Below are 26,103 nucleotides of genomic sequence, written 5' to 3' on the forward strand. Positions count from 1 at the left end.
CAAAACATCAGGTGATTGTGTGACAAGGCATAATGAAGTAATTAATGGAGAGCAAAACAAATGAAGTGTTTTACATTCTGATATAACTGAGAAACTACACATACACAAACCATTCAACTCAAACATATTATGGATAACAAATGATTGTAATTTACTTCGTAAAATTCAGTAGTATTGTAATCAGGTTTGGCTGCTTTTTGTAAAAGAAATGGTAAATTTAAAAGGATGGAGATCAGCATATAAAAAAAATTGAATTTGTTATTACAGAAGCTACACATATCATGAGAGCTTAATGGAGCAGAAATTATATAGAGCTGTTTTAATATATACAAAACTGGAAGGAAGCTTATGTTAAAAAAACTAACCTGTGTGAATTTGATTCCAAAATATAAAATGATAATTTGCTGTTATGTCACCTACTTCCATTTTGTTCAATGTGTAAAATTACTCAAAAGCCTATTTTTCATCATCAGCCATAGAATTCACACAGCAGAATCAAAGACCATTTATGGAAGCTGCAGAATAAATTTCAGGTATCATCACTGTTATACATGACTAATAAACGCATGAGGTCACGTTTTTAGACACACAGGGCTTAGCCAGTGGAATTGTTCTTGCCTGTGAGGAGAATGTTGGAGCATGACAGCTACTTAGAACCAAAAGATAAATGATAAAAGGTGACAAGCGTTAAAGGGTAGGGGTCAAGAAGATGCTGCAAAGAACCTTTAGCAGCAATGAATGTGTCACAAAAGGCATCCTCTCCAAAGGATGATTATGAAAGTTCTCTGCAGTATTCCCTCAGCCCTAGCTACTTTGCTTTCTACTGTTTATTTGTGTTCTTCCACTTTGTCTCTTCCTGCTTGTGTCAAACTTCTTCAGCATGATTCACTGTATACCTACGACTCTGGTCTTCACTTCTCATTTGCGAACAAGTCCTTCAAGTAAGCCCGATGGTCTCATTATATGTTACAATGACAATGATGACCATGCCATGCTAAAAGTGGTAATCTCTACAGGAGCTCAAAATGAAAATTCATGTAGTCCTGTATAAACATACCCTCTTCTTTATGACAATGTGTGTCGATAATTTCTTTGGGGTTAGGCCTCATCGAGTTTTCTTTCCCTCTAGTTGTATTGCTTCTCTCAGGCCCCTGCTCCAGGGCTGTATGAACAGATTGCAATGCCTGCTGGCTTTAATTGAAAATAAATACCAACCTCCTTATATATATACTAAAATATGAGAAATAAGATCTAATATGAGAAATAAGATCTAATATACATCTTTTAATAGCTAACAATAGATATACAGTAGTACATACATGTCAAAGTTACTTACGAAATACGTACTGCATAATGAATAATACAGGGAGTCACAACAGTGCACATTTGAATACTAAATATTACATTGGCAGTAGTTTTAACAAAATTAAAGAATAAAAATGTTATAATCCAGATAAAGCAAAGAATATAATGGATAATAAAGAATATCCATAAGTCCACCAAAACATTTGCCATAAAAAACTTTTTTAAGTGAGTTTTCTGTGTTTGCCTGTTACCCCTTTTCATCTTTTAACCCTAGCTGTTCACCATTTTATCATGAGATTTGTAATAAAGCAGGCAGACTTTGCTTTTCTACCACTTCAGTATCACTTAGGGAAAGATGCTGTTTACATATTTAATATTTTCTCTATTTTTACCATCTTTGGTAGGAAATATTGGCATCAGTATCCATTTTCATTTTCTCTTCCACCCATATACTTTTTTGCACTTAGAGCTCTGGCCCAATTGTGCAAATTAAACCCTCTTCCAGTTTTCTAAGCTCTCCAGGTCCTGTGACTTTGTCCTTGGTTGTAGAGTGTTGAATATGTTTGACAACATTTATGCCAGACTTTGTCCAGGGCTTGCACCCTCTAACAATCAATCTTGACATTCTGAAATCTCTTAGGAGATCTGGCAAGTACACCTACATGTTCATCCTTGTTTCCAGTTTGGTCGTCATTCCTCATCTCTTCTTTAAAAACCAACTTTCTGCACATCTGACTCTTAATAGTGTTAGCATTTACGTACTAGGGACAGCACCTACAGCACTTCTGACTCAACAGTGTGTGCCATGTCTGGTGGTCATAGACTAGCAACTATTCTTTGAAATCCTTCATTTTCCATAGTGCTGATGACATCCATAAAATGTCCAAAGTCCAGTGTCAGCTTCAATTCAATACAAGGAGAATTACAGATGGAGTTAATTACATAGTATTCAGCTCCCACATTTCTAAATAGCTAACTGGTCTCTATTTAAAAATGGCTCATACTTAGTGTCAGAACATTAAAAATCTTGGGACAGTTCTTAATTTTAATGAAACAAAGTTTTTATAATAGCAATAGTATTTTCTTTCGTCTCGCTGATTGAATGTCAAATTATCTTACGCTACAGATATGGCAAAATGTGAGGCACTGAGAGCATTTCTAAAGAGAACATTTCTGCTAACAAAGCAAACCCACCCTTCATGATGAGGCACTCTACAACACAATCACATAATTTAAATTCTAAAATTAAATGAAACAATATTCTTCTAAAACAAATTCTTATTTGTTTATGAAAAGTTTGAATTCAATACCAGACCAAAGGAGAAATGAGGTCACTTTTCTACAATTACTACAGTATGGCATAAAAAGGCTTAAATGACAATATATGTTATTTGATTTATAAGACTATTACACACACATTGGATTCAACTACTGTATAGTCAAACTTAATGAAATGAAATTTTTATCTGAACAATGTAAATTTAAAAACTGGAGAATTGGCATGCTGTTTCAAATTAACTAGTTTTTACATCACTCAAAACAGATTTAAAAGAGCCTAGTCTCTTGTTCTTCAGTGGATTGTGAATGTTCTCTAATGACATAAAAATTATTGCCTAGCTAAAATTTACTGTAGTGCTTTAGGATGAAGGGCTGATCAACTTAAGATCAACCAAAAACATTTTTCTCTCCCAAATGATGACTATATCAGCAGCATTGATTTTGTAAAGAAGTTTCTCTATTCTTCTTAATATGGAGGAGTAATGATAGAAGTTTATATTTGACAACGTCTCCAAAAGTTGTGAGAGAGAGAGAGAGAGATTGGTGGAAGAATAAATGGGAGTGGTTAAATGGCGGTTGGAAGCATGTCTGTTGTGGCGCTCTGTAGTACGTCGGTGGAAGTCTGTTACGAACTTACGAGTCGTAAGAAGCAAGGCAGTTAGTGAATTCACAGTTGGTTTGGCATCATTTGTCCGTTGGTTGTGAGTTGGTTTTGTGGTATTTGATTGATTTTGGTGTTGTAAGGTTGTTGTGCGTGTGTCTGCCTGGTTTTGGTGAAGATGAAGAGGTTGGGAGTGCATTTTCGGTGTCTGTGAGTGGTGGTTGGGGCAGTGTTGGTTTTGGGGGTGGTTGTGCTGGGGGAAGTCGTGTGGTTGTCGTGTTCTTCCGGGCTGTTGGTATTCGTCTGCAGTGATTTGTCGGGTTATTGAGTTGTGGGGTTGTGGGTCTCGGGTGATTGGTTTGTGTTTGGTTGTCGGCGGTGGTTGTGTGTCGGCTAGCCTATATCCAGCGGACAGCACAGCCTAGCCCTGAGTATCAGAAGCCAGAGGTGAGTACCTGTTTGTGTTTTTTGTTCTGTATGTAGGTATGGGTCAATTGTCCTGCTGTATTTCTAGTGTAAAGAGTAAAGTGTGATTGAGGGTGGGTTTGGTGGCCAGACTGATTAAGTTTATGTGGGGGAGATTTGCTGCTTGCTCTTAAGCTTGTTATCCTGCCACATTATTACTTTTCTTCTGATCAAATTGGATATTAAAAATGCCAAATGAGGGATTCATGTCCAAAATGTGGTATTTGTCAAATATATTGTGCAAAATGCAGTACCAATTGGATCTTAAGTCTAATCGACAAAAGATACTAAATGACTGTCGGGATTCCTCTTGCTGAGGGGCGTTTGCTCCTCTATCTCGCTATCTTGTTCTTGCTTCTCTTTTCTTCTTGCAACATTTCGTCCTTAAACCCGGAAGGACATCGTCGGGCAGGTTTTTGTAGGACTGAAATTCTTGCAGGAGTCCTACAGTATATGTATAGTCTGTTACACAGCATGGGATCCTTAGCAATGAATTCTGATTGGCTAACTGGCTCAGCTGCTGATCTCCTGTTGGCAGATACCTCAAGATAAGAGTTTAGTCCTATGCGGATGCTGCATGAGTCGCTTAGACCGTTGTAAGGAAAGGGCGCCTCTCAGTGCAGGATTCTGGTTGGTTGAAGGAGTTGGTTGCATGTTGTCACTACTTGCCGAATTGTCATTGGCTAGTTGCTGTTGTGTGATGTTATGCCTGGTGTAGTCTGGTGTTTCTTGATCTGGGATGCCTTGTTCAGTTGTCGTATCCAGTGTGGTTTTATTTAGTGATACCATGTCGTCTTGGTTTGGGCTTCTCGCTTGCTAGTAAGGAGTAGGAATGCCTCTTGAGTAGTATTCAAAGAGGGCTTCTTGTGAGGCTTGAGGATGGCTTCCAACAAGCATAGTCTTCTTGGGTCTGGGGCATTGCCAATGAAGACTACGCTTGCTGGAAGCCCTCCTCATCTTCACCAGAAGCTCTCTTTGAATACTAATAAAGGGGCCTTCCTACTCCCTACTAGCATACGGAGAAGCCCAATCCAAGACAACATGGTATCACTAAATAATACCACACCGAATATGACCACTGAACAAGACACCCCAGATCAACAAACACCAGACCACCAGGCATAACGTCACGCAACAACAACTAGCCAATGACAATTCGGCAAGTAGTTACGTCATGCAACCACCGCCTCCAACCAATCAGAATCCTGCATGGAGAGGTGCCATTCCCTTACGATCGGTCTGAGTGACTAATGCAGCGACCGCATACGACCCACCTCTGATCTTGAGGCATCTGCCAACAGGGGATCAGCAACCGAGTCAGTTAGCTAATCAGAATTCATCGCTAAGGACCACACGCTGTGGAACAGACTATATATACTGTAGGAATCCAACAAGAATTTCAGTCCCACAATACCTGCCCGACAATGTCATAATGGGTTTAAGGATGAAACATTGCAAGAAGAAGAAGAGAGGAGGAGGAGAGAGACGAGCAGATGCCCTCGAGCATGAGGAATCCAGAATGAGTCATTCAGTATCTTCTCTCGATTAGGCTTAAGATCCAATTTGCATTGCATTTGCATAATATATTCAATTTGACAAATACACCATGTTTTTTTATATGAATCCCCCATTTGGTGGTTTAATAGCCAATTTTAGTGCAGAAGAAAAATGTCAGTAATAAGAATAGAGAAACTTCTATACAAAATAAGCAAGGCTGAAATAACCATTATTTTCAATGAAACTTGTATTAATGAAGGTCTTCTTCCAGCAAATAATAATAGTCAAACCTTGGTTTTCGTACGTTTCGGTTCTCATAGACTTTTTCCAATTAAATTTTGTCTCAAATATTGTGAGTTTCCTCGGTTTTCATACACTTGGAAAAACTATCCAGGGCCCACCACATATCGAGCGCCCAAAGCAAGCATCCCATGTTCTCCTGTGACCCATTCTGCTTTTGTGTTCATTGTTTTTGTGCTTTTTGAGTTTTTTTTATTCAAGTGCAACTGCTAAATAAGCCATTATGGGGCCAAAGAAAGTTCCAAGTAAAAAAAGGTGAGAAACGCTATAGAAATCAAGAAAGAACTCATAGCAGTGTTGGAGGATTTGAATGCTGATCTCAGTGAGAAAAGCCTACAACGAGCTGCTGTTCGTGAATTTAAGGCCAGCAGAGGCTGGTTTGAAAAATTCAGAAAGCAAATGGGCATACATACTGCACCTACTTCAGTGATTAAGGACATATTTGCAAAGTGGAGTGATGTAAAAAATTTTGTGGAGAAATATCATCCCAACAAAGATGTTTTAATCCGTGTCTCAACAAGTTTAATGACAATGCCATGTTTAACTTTAGGCAAATTTTTAAGAAATGGCTAAAACAAATGTCTCTGGACAGTTTTGTTGTGCTACAGGGGTCCAGTGACTCTCAAGCTGGTCCATAATGCCAGTAAAAAAACGAAGTGGAAAAGTAACCCGAGACAGTGCCACTAAAAAACGAAGAGGAGAAGTAACCCCAGATAGGTTCTTGATATCTCAAGTCCTTCTGGAAGGAGATTCCCCTTCCAAACAGCAATCTCTCCTCCCTCTCCCCTCCTCTCCATCTTCCACACACTAACAAGAGCCTTCCATTAAGGGAAGAGTGCTGCTAAATGTTCATTATACATTTCATTGTTCATTTACGCTTATTTTTCATTGTTTTCTGTATTTAAAACTGTGTTTATTCCCCATAAAATGTAATTTTCATAATATTTTTGGGGGTCTGGAATGATTAATAGCACAGTGAACCCCTGTATTCGTGGACTCATGTATTCGCGGATTTCTCTCTGGAACATATACCCCTAATATTTGCGGAAAATTTGCCTATTTACGGTATTTTTCTATGAGAAATGTCCAAAAATTCTTTTTTTTTCTTTTTCTTTTTTTTCATAAAATGCACTCTTTGTGATGAAACTATTAAAAAAAAACTGGTATAAACATTTTTAGTTGGTTTCTTGAGATTTAACTAACAAAATAGGCAGTTTTCAAGAATTTTTATAGGGGTTTCAACTATGTACTATTTGCGGCTCTAGCTATTTGCGAGGGGGTTGTCTGGTACCCATTCCCCACTAATACGGGGGAACACTGTATTTACATTATTCCTCATGGGAATTATTGTTTCAGTTATACATACCGGATTTTGTTGGAGGTTCCGGACCGGATTACGTATGAAATCCGAGGTTCCACTGTGATAATAATAATAATAAGTAAATAAGGAGTGTGGATAAAAAGAATACTGCTGTGATCTGTCTTTCCATCATCAGGGTCAATGAGTACTGGGTAACCTCTTGATCTATTGTATAGATAATTATGTTAGATAGTTCTTCTAATTTTTTCTGAGAAATAATTTGCTTGTAGCTGTTGTACATTCATACCCTATTCCCCCCCTCGTCATTTTAAATCATATGAATGGCCTCTCGAAGATACATTGTACCTTCATTTTTCTAGTAAAACATACAAAGCATTGTACAAACAATAAACATCAAGTGTTTTTTCGGTTATTGTTCTGTTAGTTCGCTCAGCGGTCACTTTCCATTTCATCATCTGATTTAGTCATTAAAACCAGTTCCTCAGATAAGATCCAAAATATTTCACAAACAATTAACAGAGCCAAACAAGTCATTGAAGACAACTGCAGCACAATAACTAGAGGCTATTAAATCTTGAATATTTCTGACAGGTTACTTTACAGTTAGAGAGATAGACAATATGGTGTATTCGATTTGGAAACTATCAAATGTTTTCTGAACATATGGTCCTTAAGGTGACTTCTTCGTGTGAACCGACTACTGCACTTAGGACAGCGGTATCGTTTCTCTCCAGTGTGAAGAGTGATGTGTCTCTGAAGATAGCTTGGGAAGGGAAAAGTTCTGGGACAGAATGGGCACTGCCTTCCTCCTCCAGGATCCCCAGCCAACATTCCAGGTTGCATGGCTGGATCTGACATCTCCTATGGGAAGAAAGGTGACAATACAGTATTAGCTGGACAGAGATGACACTCACAAAATGAAGAGATATATGGCAAAACTTTAGGGCTATGCCAGTACTACTGTTACATGAGAATACAGTTGTGCATAACATAAAATCCTTTTTGCATTATAGAACCTACCTTTAAAAAATAAACTTTTCGCAACATACTATGAAGCATAAATATTCTATATACTATAGTATATATCAGCAATTCAAAGTTCTAAAAGCCAAAGTTGCTTTTCCACAAGTCTGAGGAAAATCTTAAAAAACTAGTGCAAAAACAATAGTATTCATTTCTTAATAATAAAAAAAAGAAGCTTGGTTATACTACCTGGTTTTCATATTCTTTTACAGTCGGAATAGCTTACGCCTTACAGTTGCATATAACAAAAACCAAAATTTTATTCATCTTGCACATCTTGAATACATTGGATTAATTCATTTTATAGTCATCACACCAAGTTTTCTTTTTCTTGACTCATTAATTTTACTCAAAACCATCAGATGCAAATCATGATGCATGGTGTTGACCAAATATTTTCTTTGAAATCTGGACTATTTTGTCACTCACTTATTTAACATCCCTTTTAGTGATTACTTTTCCAAAAATCTAACTACATGGCCAACCTATGTCAATCCAGCCTCTAAAGGTTTAAAAATACTTTAAATATTGCTAAAGAGTAGGAGCAACAAAGGGCATCTAATTGTACTTTTGCAATACTGACCAAAAAAGTAAATATGCATGATTTATTGGAGCAAGTTGACCCAAGTCGCTTTCCCCTTTTTCCCTCCATTTAAGACACGTGACCTAGCTTTCGTTATCCATACCAGAACCTTCACAAAACAAATGGACCATTAATCCCAGCATTTTGTACTAATGCCTTTATTCAGAATCTCCTCTGTATTCTTTATCTTGTCCATGGTTACCAAATTGAAATGTAATTGGTCATGTAAGCTTGGCAAAGTTTTTGCTCTGTATTTATGAGGAGTCAGTAATCTCTCTCCACTTAATCCAGGCAGTTACAATTATTCTTCTTACAGTCCTCTAAATTTTAGCCTCAAAATCTAGTTTGTTACTATGGTAACAGAAATGACTCCAAAAGTTACAAGCATGACAAATTACAGAGGTCAACAAGTTGCTCTGTTGTGATAATCTGACTAAACAAAGTAGAAGGGTTTGCATTTGCTTCTAAAACTATACATATTCGTCATATTAAAAATGAAAAGAAAAATATTACAGATGAAATGTACCAATAAACTGAATTCACAACAATAATAAAAACTTGAAACATGTAATGAAAGGATTATAGTAGTATGTGTAGACAACCTACATAATTGAAGCAAGAATTAGAATAGGGAAAATTAATGTAATTTTTCACTTTGAAAAATTTTAATTTCACATATCAGAACTTCCAAATTTCATCTGATATAACTTTTAGAATAATATAAAAATTCTGTAGTATATAATTTAAAGTTTGCATTGAAGGAAGGGTCTTTACCTCTAAATACATACCAGCTTTCTATTGGTAATCTTTTCACAAATTACTCCATAATGGGTTTATCACTTATTTGCTTAAAAAGTTTGCAAATAAATTTGAATACAAAAAGTCAAATATTAAAGTTTCTTTAACTCTGATATAGAGCAGATACACTTAGTAGATTTCAATTAGTTATTTATTATACAGTCCTTCAATTAGTTATTTATTACTACAGTCTTAAGTCATTTTATGGGGTTCACATACAGGGTTTTGTAAATTTGTAGATGCCTAACTAAGGAGTAGGTCCTAATCCCAATGAAGGCCAGATGGCTTTATTGAATGAACCCATGGTATTAACCGAATCCATTGACTGGGATTTGCACAGACGTTCCGAATTATGCTCTTGAATAATGGTATACCCTGAATTCACCTTAAAAAGGAAGACACTGGAACGCCACCGTGTGACAAGCTACGTACGTGGATGTGCAATGAACCACATACATGAACGTGGGATGAACCATGTACGTATATGGATGTGGGATGAATCACACATCTGGATGTGTGATGAATCAAACATCTGGATGTGTGATGAATCACGTACATTCTGATGCGACGGGTCAAGTACATGGTTGTGTGATGAACAACCTTTGCCTAGAAGTCTCTCGACCCTTCACCCTGGAAGAAGCACAAAGAAAGTAGGACCTTGATTACATGCATGGTCGTAATGTGTAGAACAATCCAAGTAAGAACATTAGGGAGAAGATCACTCTTGCCTAGAAGTCCTCTCACCCTGATTCTAGAAGATGAATGGCCAGAGTAGGACCTTCATCACGTACACAGATGTGCCATGAATCATGAACACAGCCGTGATATGTAGAATGATCCAAGTGAGAACATCAGGTAGAAGATCACCCTTTGTCTAGTGGTCTCTCAAACCCTGACACTGGGAGATTAACGGCAAGAGTAGGAACTCTCATGTGCACGGATGTGCGACGAAACATGTATATGGCCATGATCACCTTTGCCCCTTAAATTGGAGCCGTCTCATCAAGGGACAAACTCGAACAGGCTGAGGAGACGAAGAACCAGCCTGAGAACTTGGATGTGAGGGGAGAGTCACTTCCGCGCTGGGAAGATGGTGAAACACCTCTCTCTCTCAGAAGATGCCACAAGTCCCGAATTCGCCAACGCGAGGGGGAGGAGGAGGAAAAGGGGATGGAGGCCTTGTTCTACGACATATCCTGCTAAACAGAGTCCAGCCAGTCAACCAACTCTTGATTGAACACCTCTGATGGGTTGACAACTGACTGCATTTAACTGCTTTGGAGAGTTGACTTTCGCTTTGCTCTCCTACCCCAAGGTGGTTTTTTTTTTTTTTTTACCCAAGCCTGTGGTTTGTTTCATATTTAACTGGGCCAGAAGTGGACATTAAAGTTTTTAGATGGCCTTCCATGATTCCTGTGCTGACCTTCCTTTGGAACAGATGCAAATTGCAGATGTGCCTTTTCCTCTGCTTTGACATCAGCTGTGTTATTTGTAATGCTGGTCCGTCTCCCAAGGGGATATTGCCCCATCAGAGAGAGAGAGGGGACCAGCTATATTTTGTTCTTTAGCATTTTACATTTGTTATATATATTGATGATATTTTGAAAACAATTGTATTATAATATTAATGTTTTTGCATCTTTGATTTTACCTAATTACACATTTTCAGAATTTGTGTTTTGGGATGTTCAAGACGTTAGGGGTTGATATAGCAGGCAAGGTTTTTATGCTAGGATTTGGCTGTCTAGCATAGGTGTAAATTCCTACACTTCTGCAACACGAATTTTAATGGTGTACGAATCCGTTCTTCCCATCTGCTTGCAGGACCAGTCATGTTTGCCATCTTGTCTCTTTTCTGTCATTTTGTTGGGAAAGGACCGTGGGTCTTACGGCTTTCTCCCTTCCCTTTATCCTTACAGATAAATATGATTCTTTTCACTCTCACAGGATAGAAATATTCTATCCTGAGGGAGAGAGCATGTTATTTGTTTCTTTACATGCTCTTTAGTTGTCAGCCCTGCTTCTCTCCTGGAAGCCTGGCAGCAGTGGCATTCTGCTCAGAACTTGGCAGCCTCTCTACTTCACTTCCCTCTGACAGAGATGCCACTTCATTAATTTTGGTATGCTTGTTAGTGCTGTGAAGAGAGAGAATTTGGAACCCAGGCAGTGCTGTCGGCAGTGTTCCTTGCTGTCATTGGAACATCTTGCTGGCAGACAATGCTGCGCTGTCATGTGGGGATACTAACCTTACAGACAGCTTTTCTGATGTGTGGATATCGTCTTCCTATGATGTTTTCTCTCTCTCTCTGTAAGAGTAATCATGGAGTCCTAAGGTCCCGGTCTTTGGGAGGCAAACGAGAAACACGTCTGCGGACCAGAGTAGCCTCATGGTCTCAACCATCAATCTATCCTATTGTTAAGACCTCAGGTTTGTTAGCTATGAAAAATACAAATTGATTAAAAATTTATCTTGTTTATTCAAAATCTGACTTTTCCAAACTGACATTCTACCATACCCTGAAATATGATATTAGTATAGTTAAACAGTTCTACCCTACTTTTTTGCGGGGATAGTTTCCAGAACCCATCACAAGAATACAAAACACCTCTAAAAAGGTTTATAACTGCCAAATACAGGCAGTCCCTGGTTATTGGCAATCTGGTTTTATGGCGTTTGTCTAGCGACATAAAATTGGCGATTTATGGTGCCTTACAGGCCAAGTTTAGGTTATCGGCGCCATAAAGGGCCAGTAATAGTATTGTGGCGCCATAATATACATAACAGAGGCGCCATTAACCGAAACTCTATGCCATAAGCACCATAAATCACAGAGGTTTGGTTAATGGTGGTTCTTGCTTATCAGCACCAAGCCAAGAACGATCCCTGCCGGTCACCAGGGACTGCCTGTACCAAGTACTACTCCATAAAATAAAATGCTTGTAACTGCCTATTTTAACAGTTCATTGTCCAATTTAATATGAAAAAAAGTGAATTAGTGATCATTTTAGAGATAAGGCCCACAGAAAAATTTGCATATTGGTAAAAGTTCCTGCTGAAACATGAAAAATATGTATGTTCCACAAAAATCTGCAAAAACGTGAAGCACGAAAAATTGGGATAGACTGTATATTTAGATGCTAGAAAATACTGAGATGGTAAAGTTGGCATGTGTATACATATTACCATTTAAATTCGAAATTTATGTAGGGATATTTCAAAGCTTGTCTATCATTATACAATTTTTATACATGTCTTTACTCATTTAGATATTAAACCACATACTCCTACTAACATGGGTGGCAACACAAGTCACTGCCATATCTATACTTTAACTGCTAAATTGTGTGATGAACCCCTGTACAGAAAAGTTCAACTCTAGCCCACTTCATTCACCTACTTCAAAGGCTTATCTGCATACACTATTTGCATCTACCTTGCACACACACTTTTGCTTCCTGAATATCAAGACCGTTCTAGTTTGTCTATCCAGATATTTTGAGGTTTTTCTCTTCTCTTACCTCTTAAGCCTTTTGAATCAAGAGACTTTCTCCCACTACTTTATCATGCTCCATTCTTTCCAAATTCCCAAACCATCTCAAAACAATCTGTTCCTTACAACTAAGCTACCCTTTCTACAATATCTGCTTATCTCTCCATTATAATTCACATTATGACATTTGTACTAATGAAACAGTTTTATCTTGACAACTTCAACCTTTACTCTTTCATTTGTACTCAACACCCACATTTCACTTCCATTAAAGAGGAGTTGATTCAAAAACCTTCATACATACCCATCTTGTCCTCCAAGAGCAATCCAAAGTTCTTTCTAATCTTTTTTTCACACTCCTAAATTTCAAGCTTAATCTCTTCCTAAACCTACATCATTTGCCCTTTCTCTGACTGCTTGCATCATTCCACAAATTGGGGATACTGAAAAGAAACTGAGGAAACTAGCTAGTGTTGAAAACGTTTGCAAAAGGAGACATAAGTCACCTCAGTCTCAAGATTCACTTTCATGCAAAATCTGTCACTCTCTCTCCTCATCTGCAAATTTTAACATTGATTTCATAGCCATCATGAAAAACTTTCAGTTGCTATCAGTAACTTATCTTAAATACTATACTCTTCACAGTGACTCTATTGAGTCTGTTGTAAGCTTTTTATCCTTGCCATGTATGCAACATACAGCTCTCTCCCATTGCTTTCAAACTTTGTACTATAACCTTCATAACAAATGCTTGATCCACATAGCTGTGTCAGTCTTACAATTACCTCCTCCACTTTATGATTATTAAGATAAAGGACCCATTGACTGCTTGTGTATGCTCATTTAATAGATACAGTGCTTGATTGTGAATACTATGTAGTTTGGGTAGTGAACAAGGATCTTGAGTGAGACATAGTAAGCTACCTTTATTTTAAGTGAAATATGTGCCAATTGAACTTCTTTTATAAGCCAGTGCTATATTGTTCTTACTTCTCTAGATTCCATAAGATTCACTGATGTAGGTTAGACTAAGGATTTGACTTACATAACACTAGCAATGCTTAGGTTAAATTCTTTATAAAAATTTTCCAGCTGTCCCTGATACCCCTCAATTTGATGTAGATGGAGAGCTTACAGTATTCCCTATTTTCACCTCTACTAAATAGGTCTATATTATTATTCATATCTTCAGTTACTTGTTCCCTGCAGCTCCATACATAAAATATATAAATGATACTGTAGCAGTATCACAAGCGAAGCAACAAAGCAAGCAAGCTCCCACAGTTACGTTAATTGTACAGATGCTCAAAAGACCCTCAGCCACACTCTCCCCTCTACATTATTTTATTCGACAGGACAATTGGTTCACCGATAGATACATACAGAAATTTCACACTCTTATTCACCATCAATGACTGACTGCAGGGGGAGAAGCTGTGCCGACCGCTGGATAAGGTCGTCGAGACACAACAACCGCTGAATTTCACTACCCAAAACAGACAAGCACCAACCCCATACAGCAACTCAAAAAACAACACCCCAATCACTATGCAAACAAATACCAACAGCTCGAAAACAACATGACAAATCATACGACAACTCAAAACCAGAACCACAAACCACAACCACCAACACTGTCTCCAACAGACAACTCACAAAACCATCAAAAGGCAAAATCAGGCACAACAAACCTCTTCAGCTCAACAATCATCAGACCGACACATGCACAACAACCATACAGCACCAATATCAATCAAGAAAACACCCAATAACAACAGGCTACTTCTGATTAACCGTCTTTTCCAACTTACTGACTCCTTACGACTCTCCGTAACAGACTCTCGCCATAGACGGCTTCGGTGACCACTACAACAGACAATCCTGACGCTTACCCCCACCATCAAACCACTTATTATCCATCCGCCAATTACGCTCTTCCTCTCTATCTCTCTCTCGATTGCTCGCTCACTCACAATTCAGAAAAACACATACGCACTTACATACTATCATGCAGCAACATGAAGCACGATGTATCAAACATACGAAAACATTTAAACTCAACCCACAAGACGTTGTCAAATGTAACTACTATTATCACTCCTCCATAATACGTTCTAAAATACAACATTTAAGATTAGTATTTTCATTTCATAAAAACATCTCCTTTTACAGATCCCTAATATGGAAAATGCAATACTATAGCAACAAGCATAATTTCTAATACAAACAAGAGTATATTAAGTTATTCTCTTGTCTAATACAAACAAGAGTATTCTCTTATACAAACAAGAGTATCCTAAGTTATTCTTTTATCAATTGTCCATGAAATCATGGGAGCCTCTCTGTCTCACCTGCCTATACCTTGTTTAATGGCTCAGCAAGTGAAAGCCATTGCTATTAACAAGTTAATCAGAAAGGCTAAACATGTTCATTTCCAGTTAAATAAGAAGCTTGTAAATACTGAACAAAACTTAACTGTTTTTCAACCTTGTACTTGTCCATTCAAGAATAAATTTCTCATTTCACTGTTGCTGAACAATTACTCAGGAGGCAATGGTAGCGGTTCAGCAGTTCAATTTATCTAATTTCAAGTTAAAAAAATTAGCCATGTGTGTGGAGCTTTAATAGATTTATGGTACCCTCAGGAGCTGCCTATCTCTTGATAGATGCATACCTGATTATGGGAAAAGAAATAAATATGGGTACTGTTAATCCAAAATCCTCTTACACCTAACAAGGCCATATATGCCTTTGAATGTAAGTCGTGAAATGCCATTAGACATAAAACTGGAAGAGGGGCAAGAAAGGTGATGCTTTTGCTTGAATCATCTGCCTATTTAAGTCTAATGGCATTACTCAGAACGTAATTATGAACCAGGAAGTGTTATTCCATGAATACATACAATGGAGCACAGGTTAACTCATGTAGTATGGGCAGTCCCCGGTTACCGGGACAATTCGATCCTGGCAGAGCGCCACTAACCGAAAATCACTGATAATTATGATAAATGGCATTTACAACGTTGTAAACATCAATAAACTGCTAATCAGCGTTGTTAACTGATAAACCACTTACCAGTGTCAGTAAATTGCTTACTGACGCTGATAAACCACTTACTGATACAGGCAGTCCACGGTTATAGGGGGGGGTTCAGTTCTCAGCAATTTATAGAGCCGAGTTTCGGTTAATGCTGCCTCTGTTAGATATGTTATGGTGCCATAACTCTATTATCGGTACTTAGGGCTTCAATAACCGAAACTCAGCCCGTTACGGCGACATAAATCACCAATTTTATGGTGTTAGACAAGTGTCATAAAACCGGATAGCCATTAACTGAGTCCACCAATAACCGGAGACTGCCTGTTGGGTGAGGTTGGTAAATACCGACCTATAAGTAGGAAAAATTGCCAAAAAAAAACATTTTGTACCTGAGAGAGTGTATACTGTACCCATATCAAACTGCACAACATGGCCCACCTATGGTACATTCATAAATCCTTAACTCGGAGAATAAATGTCATATTTTGCACATTAAAAATGTTCAGGGGGTGGGGGAACCCTCCAAAAACCAAATTTCCTGATTTTAGCATAATGACACTGATAATCAATCTTCCAAGAAGGCAGTAGGCTAGATCAGAAAGCCTTAATGGCATTAGACATGAATAAGTAGAGTTGAACTCACCCAATAAAAATTTCTTGTTTTTAAGCATAATGACTGATATTGCATCACAATTCACTAAATATCACTTTCAAATTCACACAAAAAAACACTGTTCAACTTTTTGTTATGTATTTAAAAAATATTCAACATTTCAAAACATTCAAAACTTTAAAAATATTTTTAAAATATTCATAATTTCACACATCTGTGTTGGGGGTTGATGTTTCCCCGCATGTTTACAGTCAGCAGTCCCCCGCACCATATTTTTTTTTTTTCACGACAATGCCGTGGCAGCCACTTCAAAAGGACAAGCTTCATTTCACTTGATAACATGTCAATATGGCTAAATATCGTAATGAAACTTAACTAGAAACAATCACACCATATTCACGGACGTGAGATGCTATATGAGAAGCGTGAAAAATTACAACTGACATCCAAAAAATCAATTTTCTTACCTGATAAACACAGACATCGTGATGGCATAAACCTGTTGCTTTCGTGTTGTTCACTGAGATGGTTGCTGTGTTGGTAGTGAGTTTTGGCGCAAAATGTGAAATAGTTTTCATATCAGAGCATTCGGTCGGTGTTCCGCCTCAGTCGGTATTTACCCACCTCACCCTACTAAAAAGTGCTTACTGTCACCAAAAATCTGGGTAATGACGTTAGCCTAGGGCTGTAAAACTGGAACGCCATTAACCAATGCCACCGATAAGCGAGGACTGTCTGTACACGTTGATTAAGATCAACAAGTGATAGTAATTACCAGATGTATTTGTGCAGTACATAAATAAGCCCCTTGATGAATGATAAAAAAAACCTTAACCAAATAAACCTTACCCCATATAGTACACAAAACTTGAATGTAATCCTGAGCTAAACCTGCAAACTGCTCCAGTGAGATCACTTTCCTTAAACATGAGATGCATTTCTGGACACAAAACCTAGTCTAAATACCATCATTCTCTTTAGATACTTTGCAGTACCCTTATCATAACATAGGGGGAGTATTCTCCTTCCATGTAAGTGAAGTTTATTAATTCTGCAGATGGACAACCTCAGGTATGAGTTACTTTTACAAGTAGCCTGTGCAATTCCCTACAAGGAACCATGTCTAGAATGTTGAATCCACAATTGACTCTTAATCCAGTTATAGAGGAGTAATGGTAGTAGTTTATATCTGACAACATCTCCAAAAGTTGTGTGAGAGAGAGAGAGAGAGAGAGAGATAGGTGGAAGAATAAATGGGAGGGGTTAACCCTTAAACGCCGAAGCGGTAAAAAAAAATGTCTCCCGTGTGCCGGAGGTGTTTCAGAGTGAGCGCGGAAGCGGAAAAAATATTTTTTTCAAAAATTCACAGCGTGCTTAGTTTTCAAGATTAAGAGTTCATTTTTGGCTCCTTTTTTTGTCATTGGCTGAAGTTTAGTATGCAACCATCAGAAATGAAAAAAATTATCATTATCATATATAAATAATGCGATATATGATAGCGCAAAAACGAAATTTCATATATAATTGTATTCAAATCGCGCTGTGCGCGAACCGGTTAAAGGTAACAAGTTACTTTTTTTTTCGTTGTAATGTACACTAAATTGCAATCCTTTTGGTATATAACACATTGTAAAACGACAAAAGCAACACAGAGAAAATATTATCACAAAATAATGCATGAATTCGTAACGAGCGGTAGTAAACATATTTTTTTTCAAAAATTCACCATAAATCTAAATATTGTCCTAGAGACTTACAATTTCTTTCAAAATGAAGACAAATGATTGAATATTACTATACTATAAGAATATTAGCTTACAAATGCAGTTTTCGAGTTTTCGACCATATCTGATGAGTTAAAGTTGACCGAATGTCGAATTTTTTTATATATATATTATATATGCAATTATTTTTTTGGAATAAGAAAAAGCTACAACCTTCAAATATTTTTCGTTTTATTCTCCATGAAATTGCGCACGTTTTCATATATAAAACTCTATGAATTGCCTAATATGAAACAGAGCAAATATTCCGAGAATGGGACGTACGGATTTCGGAGATTTGTGGCGGAGAATCCGCTCGCGGAGGGAAGGAAAGTTTTTTTTTTTTAAATTCACCATAAATCTAAATATTGTGCTAGAGACTTCGGATTTGTTTCAAGATGAAGATAAATGACTGAATATTACTAGACTGTAAGAGTTTTAGCTTACAATTGCGTTTTTCGACCATTTCGGTATAGTCAAAGTTGACCGAACTTGGTTTTTTTTCTATTTATCGTGATTTATATGCAAATATTTCAAAAATGAGAAAAGCTACAACCTTTAATTATTTATTGTTGTATTCTACATGAAATTGCGCACATTTTCATATATAAAACTTTATGTAACGGCTAATTTAAAATGGTGCAAACATTACCACAATCGCACGTAGGATTTTTTCGGAAGAGTTACCGCGCGGACGTAAAGAAAATGTTATTTTTTTCATAAATTCACCATAAATCGAAATATTGTGCTAGAGACTTCCAATTAGTTGCAAAATTAAGGTAAATGATTGAATATTACTAAAATATAAGAGTTTTAGCTTACAATTGCGTTTTTCGACCATTTCGGTAGAGTCAAAGTTGACCGAAGGTTGAAATTTTGGCACTTATCGTTATTTATATGGAAATATCTCAAAACTGATAAAAGCTACAATCATGAGTATTTTTTTGTTATATTCTACATAAAAATGCGCACATTTCCATATATAATACTCCATGTAACGGCTAATTTAAAATGGTACAAAAATTATGTCAAAGTGACGAAATAATTTCCGAGATGTCACAGATACTTTTTAGTACGGCAAGAAAGAAATTCGCGCTTGCGCGCCTGCGTAACGATTGTAAACAAAACAACACCTTGATCCGTGAACTCCCAGCATCCCTTAAGGCGCGTGATTCAAGAGTTTTCGGCTGGTAGGCCTAAAAGTATTTTTCTGCGAATTTTTAAAAAACTTTTGTATGTCGACGTAAAATACGTCCAGTCGGCACCCAAGAGACAAAAAATGTCGACGTAAAATACGTCCAGTCGGCTTTTAAGGGTTAAATGGCGGTCGGAAGCATGTCTGTGTGGCACTCTGTAGAATGTCAGTGGAAGTCTGTTACGAGTCTAAGAAGCAAGGCAGTTAGTGAAGTCACAGAGTTGGTTTGGCAGCATTTGTCCGTTGGTTGTTAGTTGGTTTTGTGGTATTTGATTGATTTTGGTGTTGTAAGGTTGTTGTGAGTGTGTCTGTCTGGTTTGGGTGAGGCTGAAGAGGTTTGTGGTGCATTTTTGGTGTCTGTGAGTGGTGGTTGGGGCAGTGTTGGTTTTGGCGGGTTGTTGTGCTGGGGGAAGTCGTGTGGTTGTCGTGTTCTTTCGGGCTGTTGGTGCTCGTCTGCAGTGATTTGTCGGGTTATTGAGTTGTTGTGGGTCTCGGGTGGTTGGTTTGTGTTTGTGTGTTGGCTAGCCTATAGCCTATATCCAGCGGACAGCACAGCCTAGCCCTGAGTATCAGAAGCCAGAGGTGAGTACCTGTTTGTGTTTTTTGTTCTGTATGTAGGTATGGGTCAATTGTCCTGCTGTACTTTGTAGTGTAAAGAGGAAAGTGTGATTGAGGGTGGTTTGGTAGCCAGACAGATTAAGTTTATGTGGGGGAGATTTGCTGCTTGCTCTTAAGCTTGTGATTCCGCCACATTTTTTTTTGGCGCCCGAACAGGGACTGCTGGTGTGGCAGCTGCAGGACGATTGGTCTAGGCTAGTGTGTGTGTGGTGAGAAAGTTTGGGATGGAAGGATTGAGTGAGGTGGAGAGGCTGAAGGAGGAGTTGAGGTTGGAGAGGGAAGTAAGAGGACAATTGGAAGTGGAGAATGAGAGGTTAAGGGTAGAGTGTGAGAAGCTGAAGAGCGAGTTAGAGGAAATGAGAGGAATGCTAAGGAGTGCAAAAGTGGAAATGAAAGAAGAAGTGAAAGGAGCGGAAGAGAGAATGGTTGAGAAAATGTAAAAAAAAAATCTTGGTGATGATGAATGCAGTGCAGGAGATGATGAAGGGGGTTCATGGGAGAGGGAGCTGTAGGAGGTAGGCCTACTAGGTCTTGTGATAGGCCAGAAGTGGTAAAGACTGTGGAAGAGCGAGTGGATGAAACTACGAGTGACGAAGGTGACTTGGTTGTGATAGGTAAAGGGAAGAAGGGGAAGACACAGGATTAGGATAAACCTGAGGACAAGAATAAGAAGGCGGCTGAGGAAAAGAAGACTAAGGGAAAGAAGGCTAGTAAGGATGACGGACAGAATGAGACTAGGACTGAATACATTGGAGAAAGGGCTGAGAGTGATTTAGATAGCGGTGAGTGGAAACAGGTGGGTAGAAAGAAGGGTAAGAAGAGCGTAATCAGGAGCATGGAAGTTGATTCGCTGTATTCGGACGAGGTTAAGAGGGATCAGAATGGAAGTAGTGAGAGTGAGAGTGAGCGGGAAGTACGAAAGGCTGTATATATGAGAGAGATACTTAGATGTGCACAATACGAGGAATATGGTAGTAGGGACATAGGGGATCTTTTTAAGGAATATGAGAGGTATTGTGAGGCAAAGTATGGGGATAACAAGAGAGTCTGGGCAAGAGAGTTGGGTAGCTTTTTGACGGGATTTTTGTTGAATATGTATGGGGTAATGATGAGTGTGGGGAATGTGCCTTATGAGAGTGTGAAAGCTAGGATTGTGGAACAGGCGAAGAGGATAAGGAGTAGTGTTAGATATAGGAGAAAACATAGTTTTGATGAGGTAAGAATGAATGTTGGCGAGTCGTCGTCGCTGTATGTCTGTAGGTTAGAAACATTAGCCAGGAAAAAGTTTGGAGATGAAGGGATAAATGAGTGTTAAGAGTTAGTGAGGAAGTTGTTGGCAACTGTGCCTGAGAGTGTGTATGAGTTTGTAAATCTGAAACATAAGGAGAAAATGCGATGGACGAATGAAAGGTTGATGTGAAACGACATTTTGGAAATAGTAGAGGATTATGAGTTGGATAGGTGTATGAAAGGGAGTAGAAGTGTTAGTGTTAGGACTTAAGTAGCTGATGTTATACCAGAGTTTAAGAGCTATAGGGAGGCAGTTTTGGAAGGGCCAAGGCGAATGGCAGAGCGAGTGGTTGATAGGAGCGTTAGAGCCAGTAACGTAAGTATGGTTAGCCATAAGAGAGATCGGAGTGCAAGCGTTGGAAGAGTAGGGTCGGTTAGTCGTTAACGAGAGCAGCAGTGTTACAGATGTGGAAAGCTAGGGCATAGGAAGAATGAATGTTGGTGGGGGTTGGGAGCCTGCTTCGGGTGTGGGCAAACCGGGCATTTGGTGAGCAAGTGTAAGAAAGATAAGGATATTAAATGTTACAGTTGTGGGCAAGTAGGGCATATAGCAAGTGGATGTCGAGGTACTCATGTGACTGAGGTTTGCGGTGATTGCGGGAAGAATGGGCATTATGCTAGGATGTGTAAAGAACAGCGGGCAAAATGTGTTGAATGTGGAATGGAAGGTCATGTGGCGAGTGTGTGTAGGAAAAGGAGGATGAGTCAGGTTGGGAATTTGGGAAACTAGGTGTTAAGGGGATTCAGTTGGGTGGGTCCTCTAGTATGCGACAGTATGTTCGGGAGAATGCAATGAGTGAGTGGTTGAGGGTGAATAAATTGGGCTGAGCATCAGTGAACAAATGGGTCTGGGAGATCAACAGTTGGTGTTGGTTGAGTATGGAAGAAAGCAGAAGAGTGTGGAGAGCGGAAGTGGAAGGGAAAAGTGTGAACAGCATGGTAAGGGGGTTGGTGGTAGGGTGCAATCGGTTGATAAAGCGTGTGCTACGGATGACTTTGAGGGAATGAATGATACTTGTAGTGTATGTGGGTTTGAGTTGACAGGGACAAATAAGACTTCAATGAGAAGGAAACTGAGTAGTGAGGAGGTAGTTGATAGGATGGATAAGTCTTTGCAGGAGTTTGACAGAAGTATGGATGAACTGAGTTGTTTGGTGGCCGAAATAGGGGAGATGTTGGAACCAGAGTTAGAAGACATCGGTGAAGTAGTGAATGGAATTTGGGAGGATGGTAGTGAGGGAGATAATGGGAGTTGGAATGAAAGTGGTTTAGAAGAAGTGAATGGCGATGTAACTGAAGGAGTGTGTGATGGATTGCAGATGGGTTAATGGCGAGTGTTTCGGCTGTGGAAAGAGAGGCCACATGTTCAGATTTTTCTATGGGGCAGTAGTACGGTATGTCAGTAGAGAGAAACATATTCTAGCAAGTCACTTTTTTGCAGTTTTATAGAACATAGTTCTAAACAATTTCATATTCATCAACACTGTACATACACCTTTCTGTTACTGCCATCTATTGATTCAACACTTCTACCAACTAAAAACAAGAAAATGAACAAAATGAAATAAAGAACCAAGCAAAGAAAGATGTACCAGGTGGGTAAGAATTATGACTTCCCTTTTGTGAAGGATACAGCTTACCTGAGAGAGTGACTCAAGATTATTTTGTTGATGACAAAAATTCAGCATGTGGTTAATTCCAGCACTCTTGAAGATAAAAGGTGTCTCTTACATATTTAATTTAGAGGAACAGCATTTTCTCTTTTGGAATATAAATAGGCAGTCCTCAGTTATCGGTAGACTCAGTTAATGGCAATCCGGTTTTATGGTGCCATAACAGGCCAACTTTTGGTTATCAGTTGCTGATAATAGAGTTATCAGTTGCTGATAATAGAGTTATGGTGCCATAAGATACCTTACAGAGGTGCCATTAACCAAACCTTGGTGCTATAACTGCCCTAAATCACAAGAGTTTTGGTTAATGGCGGTTTTCACTTATCAGCACCTGCTGAGAATGGAACCCCTGCCGATAACCGGTGGCTGCCTGTAGTATAAAAAACTTTTCATATATGCAGGTCACACGGTATGCTCTTCTTAAAGAATGTATACCTAATTTTCATCTTACATTACAAACTGTTTTTAACTTTCTAATATGCACAAGGATGGTCAGTTACAGTAAACTGCATTCTGCTAAATTATTTACAAATATTAGGCATTTTCTTTAGTTATCTAATAAATACAAAAATGGAACACTTTAAAAGATAAAGCCTTACAGTTACACACAACTCACAATTTCTCAATGATTCCCATCAATTCCAATAGTAAATATGTAAAAATTCTTTAAAATACTTTCAATTAATCATACAGTTAAAATTTCGTACTTGTAAGTTCGAAGTGGAATTACTCTTCTGGTGAGAGTTAATATTATTTTATATTTTCCCAAACAAGCATAACATGTTACATATAAAAATATGTTGAGATAGAGCAGGATAAAGTTAGAAAGCTGAACACCTACTTGGAAAAAGACCAAAAGGTAGTGAACAGATTTCGAGTTAAAGAGAAAACAAAGCAATTGGGGCTAAGGTAAATATTTAAGTGGTAATCTTTAAAGGAACCATTAAAGCAAGTTTCTGAATGACAGTATTTTACCAGTTTGCAGAAGCATATTAAGTGTCACTTTCTATTAAAAAATACAGGGATTATTTTGAATATACATTTTAGTTCATAATAAACATTGTATTATCATACTTCCCAATATTTTTTTTTATGAATTGTTCAAAATAATTCTGAAATTTTCAAAACTGAATTGTTCAAAATAATTCTGACATTTTCAAAACTAAGGTAAAATAATTTCCATTTCCAATTCCTTATCTACTTTCACTCCTTTAGAAAGTTTTAACATTAAGTGCCTGTAGTTGGAAGATCCAAACCATGAGCATTCAACATGTGTCGCTTAAGATTTCCTTTGCGCGCAGTTTTCAAATTACAGATGTGACAAGAAAAAGGCTTCTCTCCAGTGTGGGTATATATGTGACGTTGCAGATCAGTGCGCATAGCAAACCTCATTGAGCACATGGAGCATTGGTGAATGGGGGCCCTATGCAGAAAACCTCTTGACTTTGATCTGTAGTGTCCATTTCCTTGGGATGATGGTATATGAGGCATTTCCAATCCATGCATCAATCCCACATAGTTGACGACTCCATCACCATTACTTCTTTCCTAAAATATGTACGGGATCAGTATTAATAAATGTGTGGACCTTCAACAACAGAATTTAATTAACAGCTTTGAAACAGATTCTTTACATATTAAAATACAACCAATACTTGTACAAATGTAACAGTATATAAAATTAGCATTTGACTTCCTGAATCTTGATGCAATTCTCAAAATAGCAGTACAGTAGTTAATACCAAACCCAAGTGATGAAAAATGCAAACACTGATTTTGTTTATGCTGCTCCTTGTCTAGGGCATTATATGAATGCTAAGAGTTAAAACCAACATTTCTGGGCTCAGCCGTGTCGCTCCGTACCGACACCTTTTATTTAGGTGAGCGAGTCAGAGACTTCTGACATGTCCAATTTAGCAGTTCTCTGGTATCATAGCAATATTTTACTAGAAATAGTGCTAAAGAGGACACATTTCACTGGGCGACACGGCTTCCTCGCCCAGAAATAGATTTTTCCTACGTCAAAATCCCTTTTTTAGTGTGTAATTTAACGAAAAATTACACCTAATGTCAGCATAAATACTCGGGAACTGTTTCTAAATATACTAAAAGCCTGAACCACTCTTATTTTCTTTGTGGGAATTCTCAGATAATTATTTTTTATGGAAACAGCACCAAAGCAGCCAGAGTTAAACAAATGGAATGCAGTCACACCTTGGTTAACAGGCGTAATGAGTTCCAAAAGTCTGTCTTTAAACTGAATTAATTTTTCTCATAAGATATTATGGTAATTGAATTAATCCATTCCAGACTCCCAAATACAAAAAATAAAAGCATTTTAACTTGAATTTAACAAGCCTTACATGCATAAATCATATAAAATGCACAAATATATGAAATCAATGCAAATTTGTTCTTACTTTACCTGTAATTGACAGCTGATGGCATAAGTGGTAGGAGGTGAGAAAGGTGAAGAAGTGAGATGTCATTGTTTGGAATGGGAGTCCTCTTCCGTAAAAATTGTTGACAACTGTGCCTGGGGTTGTTACTCTTGTCTGTATCTACTACTTACTTTATAAGACTCACTGCACTTAATGATATTTATTTTTAGCTGGAGGTTTATAACAGTTTGTTACAGCTTTGTTAGGGTTACATTTTTTAAGAAAAATGTTTACTCCCCCAATTTTGCATACATTTCTATTATTAATGAACTAGGGACAATCTCACTTGCCTCCACTTCCTTTGAAGACAATTCCATAACAGTTGTCTGTTGCTGCTCCCTCTGAAGATCCTGCATGTCTTCTTTAGTTAGCCCTATTTTATGTTCCTTCACTAACTTCACATCATCATCACTGACCTTCAAGCACCCAGACTTTCCCAGAAGCATAACAGTATTCTCCAACTAGCTTGGACTTGCTGGCATGATTACGTACTTACATTTGCATTTGAATTGTAAAAATGAACAAACAAAGACACAGGAGACAGTTTAACAAAGGCGTGCATTGAGTGAGACCCAAGGAAGAATGAACCTTCCCTTTGTTTCAGCTACGAACTGCACTCGCATGACATGCATGCAACTAATCCAATAAGGCAGTCCCCGGTTATTGGTGGACTCTGTTAATGGTGATCCGGTTTTGTGGTGGTTGTCTAGCACCATAAAATCGGCAATTTATGGTGCCGTAACATGCCTAGTTCCAGTATAGGCACCATAAGGTGCCAATAATAGAGTTATGGTGCCATAACATACCT

The 26,103-nt window shown here is 38.1% G+C and overlaps 1 long non-coding RNA gene across 2 annotated transcripts in view; it reads left to right on the forward strand.

Annotated features, from left to right (window-relative positions):
* Positions 1-26,103, forward strand: part of LOC135200152 (uncharacterized) — a 209,686-nt gene that overhangs the window by 142,234 nt on the left and 41,349 nt on the right. The window lies entirely within an intron of this gene.

This window comes from Macrobrachium nipponense, chromosome 26 (genome assembly GCF_015104395.2).
Source record: "Macrobrachium nipponense isolate FS-2020 chromosome 26, ASM1510439v2, whole genome shotgun sequence".
Lineage (NCBI taxonomy): Eukaryota > Metazoa > Arthropoda > Malacostraca > Decapoda > Palaemonidae > Macrobrachium > Macrobrachium nipponense.